Consider the following 8804-nt stretch of genomic DNA (forward strand, 5'->3'; position numbering starts at 1 on the left):
CGTGACTCTGAGTTAAGTAAAAACTACATAGATGATGAAATAGATCGAATTAGAGACGTAAATTAATAACGGTTGTTTAAATGTTAAATGGAATGGTTTTCCTCTAATATCCGTTGATTAAGCATAAAATGCCACATTTTTATTCCTCTTTTTTTAACAATAAACATCTCTAATTGGAGATTGATGAGTCAGCAAACACTAAGGACAGGTTCTAAAGTTTACTTAGACATTACTATGAAATAGTCTTTGAGTTGTAAGTAATGCAGATCATTTAGGCTGTTGCCATAGTGTCATATAGAAGTACTTGCCCCCTCACTAATTTTATTTTTGCATATTTAAGCTTCTAAGATCTCAAAGCAAAAAATAATATTAGAAATACATAACCTGAATAAAAGCAAAAAAAAAAAAAATCACATTATTTCATTGACTGGGGGAAATAAAGCTGCTTTGGCTTTTTACAAAAAAAGTAACTGTTCCCAGTCTTTCCGCCCCCTTGTCAAATCATGAATCAACTGTGATTAACTGCAAACAAGAACTAGTCTGACATCATGAAGTAGACAAAAGTATTTAAAAACCACCACATCAGTATCCATTCTAAAAAAAATCAAGGACTAATTATAAATAAAACCACTGTTGAAATCACTCTGGAAAGGATTACAAAGCAATTTCTGAGGCGCTCTGACTATAGACATCCACAGAGAGTCATTACCTACAAGTGCAAAAACATAAAGCAGTGGTGAACATTGGCCATCCCAGCAAGAGCACATCACAGACTCATCTAAGAGTCTGCAGAAGAACCCAGGGCAACATTTTAAGCCTCACTTGCCTCAGTTAAATGTGAAACCTTTTTGGTAGATTTCATCTGATGTAAAACTAAAACATTATTTCACCAAATGAGGATCACAGTCAAACATGGTGGTGCTGTTTTGTTGCAGAACCAAGACAGCTTGTTGTACCTGAGGTGAACCACAGATTCTGCTCTCTAGCTGAAAAATTATGCAGGAGAATGTCAGTCTATTAAGTTTATGTCTGTAAGCATGACAATAAAAAGTAAAAATGGAAGAAATCTGAAATGGGACAAACACTTCTCCTTAACACTATGAACTGATACGTGACACGATCAAACAATTTTGTTGAAATGTTTTTGGAAACATTTGAAGATTCAAATTTGTCCCTAAAGAAACAAGCAAATAAATAAATAATTGCAATCAGCATGGGATGTGTCAACTCTATATGCTAAACTTCCCATGCAGATTACATGACATGAATTGCTGCCACTACACAGTACAATTTGAGAACTCCGCCCTATAGATTACAGCCACAGTGACCAATGCTTCTGGTGACGGTGTTGCCTTTTGCAGCCCACTTGCACTAACGGCTGGCTCTGTGTGTGTTTGCTGTGGGGCTGCATTCGCAGGGAAAAGCAAATACTTGGAGGACAATGCGCTAAGAGTGTCTGTCCCTCTGCTTTAGATTTGGCACAGGTTTAGGGTGAGGCATGAGATGCATATTGTTTGTGTTCATTTGAATAAGGACAAATGTCAGATTTCCATGGCTCCGGGCAGCCTGCATGTTAGATGATCAACTCTTTTGGGCCCCTGGATGTGGGGTCATCAGTAGCGCTTCCAGGTCACTGTCACTGCATGCCGGTTTGAGGCCATAATTGACCTTTTGACAGAGCACAGGGAGACGGTCTTTCTCTAAGGGCAAAAATAATCATTTTACATTTACTTTTTGGTTGTGCTCCTGTTGACTAATTAAATTGTATGGGTTGCTACACATGTAAAGTAGTCTAAAGCAGACCTTTTATTAGTTATGATCGTATTTAAACATTTTTTAAATTATATTTGCAAGAATCGCTTTTTTGACCACTGTGGCCAAACAGAAACAAGGCATCAGCAGGTATTTTACATGGTTTGGGGTTACTCAAACTTATTTAATTAACACGTAGCTATATATAAACAAAAGATTTAGTTCCTCCCATGGTCTACTTTAAAAAAAGCCACTGTTGTTATGGTGTGCATGGCTGCAGAGAAAGGTTGAATACTGCCTGTAACCCAAAGCCCCTGAGCTCCCTCAGGCTTCTTTCCCAGCACACAGTCTCCAAAGAAGCGTGCTTTCATCCTTGACTGTGCTTGTTATACCTCACAACATAGCACCCAAGGCTACATCTCTCTTTAAAACCTTTATTGTTAGCTTTCATTCACATTATTAGCTTTGCCTTATCAGGACATATTGAATATTCTGATACCCTACATGTTTATTTTTATGGTATTTTGTTCTGATCAATTTTTCTCTATCACCTAATGTTATAAAATGTATTTCTTTGAATCATGCAGTGGCTTAAATAGTGTTTCAAGCAGCTAATCTGATTTTGTGTGACTGAAAGATGCTTCCAAAATATTTGCTTGCTACTTTATTAGTTTTTACCTACAGCCAGAAAAAAGGGAAAGGAAAGCAGCAGAACGCCAAAGGCCAGGCCTTTGAGACCACAGTATTACATTATTAATTAAAATATAAGTCGCCTTGTTGCCCATGGGTATACAGTGTAACACACTTGATTGAATCAGGTACTGGCAGCCGGGGCCTTTTTGTATTTTGCGCTTGAAGGGATGAGAGAAATTTGAGCTAGGCTGTATTACTCTACTCACTCTCACACACACGCACACACACAAAACATGTTTTGAGAAACGGTTGTGAGCTGTCGCTGGAAAGCTTTGTAGAAGATTTAGGAACGGCAGTTTAATTCCCATAGAGCTATACTGGAAAGTTTTCTCACTTATTTTGATCAATTCATATTCTTTTTTTTTTCCTAAGACGCAACACAACCATAAAAGGTTGGTTGTTTGTTCAGTTGAATCTCTTTTTTTAAACAGATAAAAAAGCTATTTCTTTGTCTCAGCTGATCAGTCCAACTAAACATATCTAGAACTTGATTCAGCTTAATCCTATATTAACTTTCAATGGCACATTTTTAAATGTTCTCATTCTTGTCAAAGACAACACCTTAGTTGGCCAGATATTCTCCATTTAATTACACACTTAATGCGGGCCGTTTGGTCCCTGTACCAAACAGCCTGGTGATAACAAACCACTTAGTTCAAAACTTCTAATTGGTGACGTCCAAAGGCAGTTGGTTGTCATAGATTTTGAAAGTTATTGAACTAAAACAGGTGGAATAAAAATGCATGTTACACATTTTAGATGTTTTGTGAAAAGATATAGAAAAAGCTGTAATGCAACCAGATGCAATAATTTTATAATTTATGTCCTTTTTATTTCCTCCCCTATTCTCTGATCTCATCTCCTATCTTCTCCTCTTGATTCCTACTGACCTCCAGTCTAGGTCTGTTAGATGTAGTCCAGGTCATGGCAGACACAAGGAGGATGGAAATATCAAAGCCAGCCCAAGGCCTTTACATTCGGTTTTCCTGCTCGAGGTAATCACAGTGTGCAGATCAGTGCAGTGCACAGCTGAGGCCTTGTCCTCTCTGCCTTGCATTCCTCCATTCACTTTCATGGAGCTTTAATTCACTACATCCAGATCTGCCACCTAAAGCAAATTTCCAGGTTTGTTTCTTCACATGGCGAAATGGCTAATGAGATTTTCGTAATTGCAAATGTGTCATCTTTGTGCTTAAAAGGGAAAGTGAGAGCTCCATTTATATGTTAAAAAAAAAAAAAAAAGACATGAACCTGGATGCATCTAGAGAAGTGTTTGTCAATAAACGGGCCAATTGTGTGAGGTTCTGAAGTGTATCGAGTGGCACAGCTGAGTGAGTCGAATAGTCTGCGGTCTATTGATAACTCGCGCCTGCTTTAAAATCCTGGCACAACAATGCAAGAGGAGCCTTGACCGCTCCACTGAGCAACAATACCTTTCCTCACTGGCAGCTCCAGTGTAACGATGACAAACAACAATAAAGGATCTGTTTTTGCTCATCAGCCTTTCAATCCTGGTACGTTTTGATAAGAATATTAAAAGGATTTGTGGAGAGAGATCTTTTTTGAAGTTCCTCACAGCCCACCATAGTGAGAGATCTACCTGCCTTCACATCTGTCATTTCCTCTTTGCTCACACCGACCCACCCTCACAGACAGTTCCTCCTCCTTTATCCCTCTCCCTGTCAGTCTCTGTGCGCAAAGAGCCGGTTGGCTGGGCCTCTAGCTGGGAGGTATGGTGGAGAGTGAGCAGCGTTGATGTGGATGGCCCCTGGTCACAGGCCAGGGCCTGGCTGTTAAAACGCAGCCTCTTTTGTGCGTCAGAGCCAGCACTGCCAGTCCCATTCCGCCCCGTCGCTGAGGGTGGGGAGGCATTTACCAACCGCATGCATTCATTCCAACGGCATAGCTCGACGCAGGGCTAAATGGCATTGTTACAACGCGTCTCTAGGAAGTGTTGACAGGTCCATATGCTAATTTTAATGAATGCAAGGGGGAAATGCGTTTCTTTTTTTTTTCTTTTTTTGTTCACCTCAGCTCAGCTGCAGAATCCTATCTGCACCTAGACTAGCAAAGATAATTGCAGCAAACTCAAATGAGCTCATTAGAAAATGTATTGAATTTACACATTATTTCCAGTAGTTAAGCTGAGTTATTTTCCCTCAGGACTCAATTACATAGTCATTTGTGACTCAGGTAAATGGCTGTCTATGTGTGACTTTTTCAACTGCGGAACCAGAGCTGCTGAATAATTTGTAAGAAAGCTGTTTTACAAGCATCATTTGTGAGAATTTCAAACTGGGGGGAAAGAAACTGCAGAGAGGATAACTCCCAGCTTTTGTTCCTTTATCCACTTCATTTGATTAACTAACAATGTTTCTGTCAGTCATGAATTATTTGAATCCTAGTAATGTTTTTGTTCACAACGACCTTGTTGTCTTTCTGACATGCATAATATTGTCAGCAAGAGTCTCACTGCACTTCATCTAGTCAAAAGCGCAAGCGTATATTCTTTTTTTTTTTTGCAACGAAAGGAGGACAGAACACTCAATCCAAACAAGACCTAGTGAGTCACGGTTCAGTAACAGGGATTATGCCGGCCCACTGTGCCTCGAAATGAACGTGAACATTCATCGGGTGACTCACGCCTTGAACTATATCCTCCCGGAGCCACAATGAGAAGATTGTCGGCGGAGCGGGGCATGGTGTGGAAACTATGTGACAAAGAGGAGTGCCCAAAATTCAAATGGCTTGTCAAATTGCTGTTTGTTCTGCCTGAAAATGGGGGATGTTTTGCTGGAAAACAAAGAATTTTGGATGGATAAGCATGAGAATTTCCAGAGAGCGCTGTTTTGGCGATCACTGGATGAACTTAAGTGACTTTAACTCTGGGCAGTGATCCAAGGAACACACAGGACAGTTTCACAGCCCATGTGGGTCGGTCACCAACATCAAGGTATGGAAAGGTTTAAAAAAAGTTACACAACTACTAAAATGAACTATCATGCAATTAAAGGCCTTTCAATGGGATGCCCGCCATAATGCCAAAGGAATCAGTTCCACGCAGCTGTACAAAGCATCAAGTAGTGCAGTGCTGCCCCTTTCTATCCTGCTACAACTGCCTACCAGCTGGCTGAAAAAACTTCTACACTTCCCTCTTGTTTGCAAAAGGGCAGACTCTGGTGTTTGGAAATATTTTCAGACACATAAAGCATGTAGTGGTCGGGAAACTAAAGCAACATACCTCTCACAGCCCTAAATCATTTGCTGCATATCTTTCTTTTACAGCATTCTGCAACAGTTTTTCTTCCAGGATTGATCTGCATTTAGCCTTATTCATCTTTACATTTATTTGTTCATTTAGGCCTGATTTGTGAATGCCTTCTAGTTTTCCTGTTGATCCACAGCGCCAATCAGAGCTGTGGATCTCTATAGCTCCTCCAAAGCAACCACATATGCAAGCTTAGTATATAAAGCAGCTGAAACTGTCTTGACCACTTTAAATGTTTAAGACATTTAAATTGTTTGTTCATCCTGAGCTCAGTCATACTTTCTCTCAATCAAAACCTAGTAATTTGGTAATCTATGATGCATCTTATAGAATCATCATTACAGTAACTCTTCTTTAAATGTCTCCACAACTTTTTACCGGCTGTGTTTTGTGGTCTTCATGATGCTGTTTGTTCAAAATCTGGAATTATATTGAGATTTAGTTACACAGGTGGACTCTACTTATTAATAAGTGGATTTCTGAAGGTAACAGGTTGCACTAGATTTGATTTATTAGTTAAGAGGCAAAAAGGGTTTATTGCTTATATAAAAAACACACCTTATATGTAAAACTTCCATTTGACATTCACAGGCTACTTTGTGTTTTTATGTAATACATTAAAGTTTGTTGTTTTGGGGTAAAATAACAAATAGATGTCATATATCGACAATTTATTCAAACAGCTTTATAACCAATTATAATGATATTAATTATGGCTATTCTGTTTTAAATATAAGCAAATAGTTTATGTTTTACATCTGTATTTAAAATTTTGGTGTAAATACAATATTACTTTAAAAACAGTAGTTTTTTCCTCAAGATTATCATATCTTGAGAATTTTATAATAGTCCGTGGCTATTTCAGACAATTCTTGAGAACTTCAGTGAGTGAAATGAGCTACTGAAGTTCTTTTTCTTGATTTTTAGCTGCAATCTCTTTACAATAATAGGGAAAAAGATCTTCTACAGTGAGACAACTTGACCACACTCACTAAGGATATTCTTTACTTAGCTGGATAGGGAAGGGAGTTGTCAGAAAGGTCATTCTTTAGATTCACATTCAGTGTGTTCAAAGTGCATAATTTGCTCCCAACTCTGCTGAGCCAGCAGCTTGTCATGTATGCAAAACCACGTTATGTGTCAGTCTGTGCAACTCTGCGTTGTGATTTCGTGTTGCCACACAGTCTGTGCCGCAAATGCAGGCTGCCTTTGCCCTCGGAGTGGCCACGAGGGGAGTGGGACCGAGCCCAGCGCCGCTGCGGCCCTGCGAGCCCCGGTCCAAACACATCCTCTGCACTCAGCTGTAAATATCACCAACAGCTGGTGGCACACAAGCTGGTCATGCTTAAACAAATTCCTGGCATACATGTGGAGAAGGAAAGGGCTTCTTTTGCTTTCCTTTCAACAAAGCGCCCATATACTGTAGCTACAATCTGAGAAATTACATCAGCATGCCAAGTCAAAGAAAAGGGATTGCTAAGAAAAAAAATCTATTGCCATGTAGGTACTTAATCACATACAAGCCATCTATCTTTGAAGATAAATTCCCACCAAAAGAAGGTCAAACTTTTTGGAAACCTGTTTGATCCAGCGCTTCTTACCGCAACTCATCACGCACACACACAGCTCTGTTTAGTGAGATAGGATTCATCAAAGTCACCTTTGAGCTCAGTCGCCCATCTACTGCTCGTAGTATCACGGATAATGACATTCAGTGTAGCCCAGATCACATTTATGATAGCATATTTGATACAGCTGTACTCTAGTGAAGAATAACACAGCCTAAAAGAATACCCCCCCCTTCCACCTGCCCTCTTTTTTTCAGTTTAAACACAATCCATTTTCCAGTGTAAATCACTTGTCACTCTATTGCAAATGTAACTGCTGTGATCTGAAAGAGAGAGGTGGAGAGACAGAAAGAGGGAGAGTAAAGATTATCTTTTGGGCCATTTCACTGGCACCGTTGCGTGACAGAGACTGACAGCTCTTTCAGATGACTGACAGGTGTCCTTTGAAATGCCGGTGAAGCAGCTTCTGTTCAGACTGTTGAAATGCATATTTGGAGCTCTTATCATAAAGGCATGGATGGCCCAGATAGGTGCCGTTAACATTGCAAATGGCTCCAGAATTATTCATTGTCAGTGCTGTGGGAAAGAATGAGGAAGGGGCTGTGGAGGTGTGTGTGTGTGTGTGTGTGTGTGTGTGTGTGTGGTGGTGGTGGTGGTGGTGGTGGTGGTGGCGGTGGAAGGGGTGAAGTTTGATTATTCTGCTCACACAATGGCAGGGTGCTTAATGATTCCTCTCCACCTTGGCAGCGGCATGTGCCGACTTCAGGCGCTAGCGGCGGGTGACACAGGTCTGGCCAAGTGTTAGAGCAAGATCATACGTCCAGGGCCCATTTTAATTTCTAATACATTAATCTTTTCCTCGCAGATCCTCCATGAATATTCCAGGGCTCCTTGTTTGTCAGGAAGGCTGTCTCGCTTTCATCTATTCAGGTGGTTTCATTCACTGTGAAAGCCAGCTAAATGGACCCGATCAGTCAATGACAACTGGGATACAATAGAGCCCCGTAACACGTCCCTTTTCTCCTTTCAGGCTCCTGATAGACAACCCTGACACCTGCTCCCCAGGGACACCATCCGCCAAGTCACTGCACTGCTCCTGGAGAGACTTCCTTTACTTTATCAGCCCATAAAGGATTGTCACAGGTGACTATATCTGCTGAGGTATGGAGCTGCCCCCTTCTGACCTGCCACCTGACGTGTGGTCGAGGCGCCACGCTATGCGTCAGGAGCGGATTAAGGTGGCTTAAATGCTGTCGTACAAGCAGATTCGGCACTTCACACTTTCTAGAAATGTTAAGCCTTTGTTCTCTTCCATTAATTAGCATTGTCTTAAGTTCATTAGACCACATCTTGTGTTGTTACTAATGAGGCAAGTTAGACCACCCACATACACCATACCTTTGTAGAGCCTGACCTGACATAGGTGTTATGTGCTTTTCTGTACACGGTGTAATGACTTGCATTGCTACTGAGGCAGGTGGGACTTACACATCAACCATTATTTTTGAGTAGCAACAACAATA

The sequence above is a fragment of the Poecilia mexicana genome, unplaced genomic scaffold, assembly GCF_051168715.1.
Source record: "Poecilia mexicana isolate PSO_F unplaced genomic scaffold, ASM5116871v1 scaffold_2, whole genome shotgun sequence".
NCBI classification, from domain to species: Eukaryota; Metazoa; Chordata; class Actinopteri; order Cyprinodontiformes; family Poeciliidae; genus Poecilia; species Poecilia mexicana.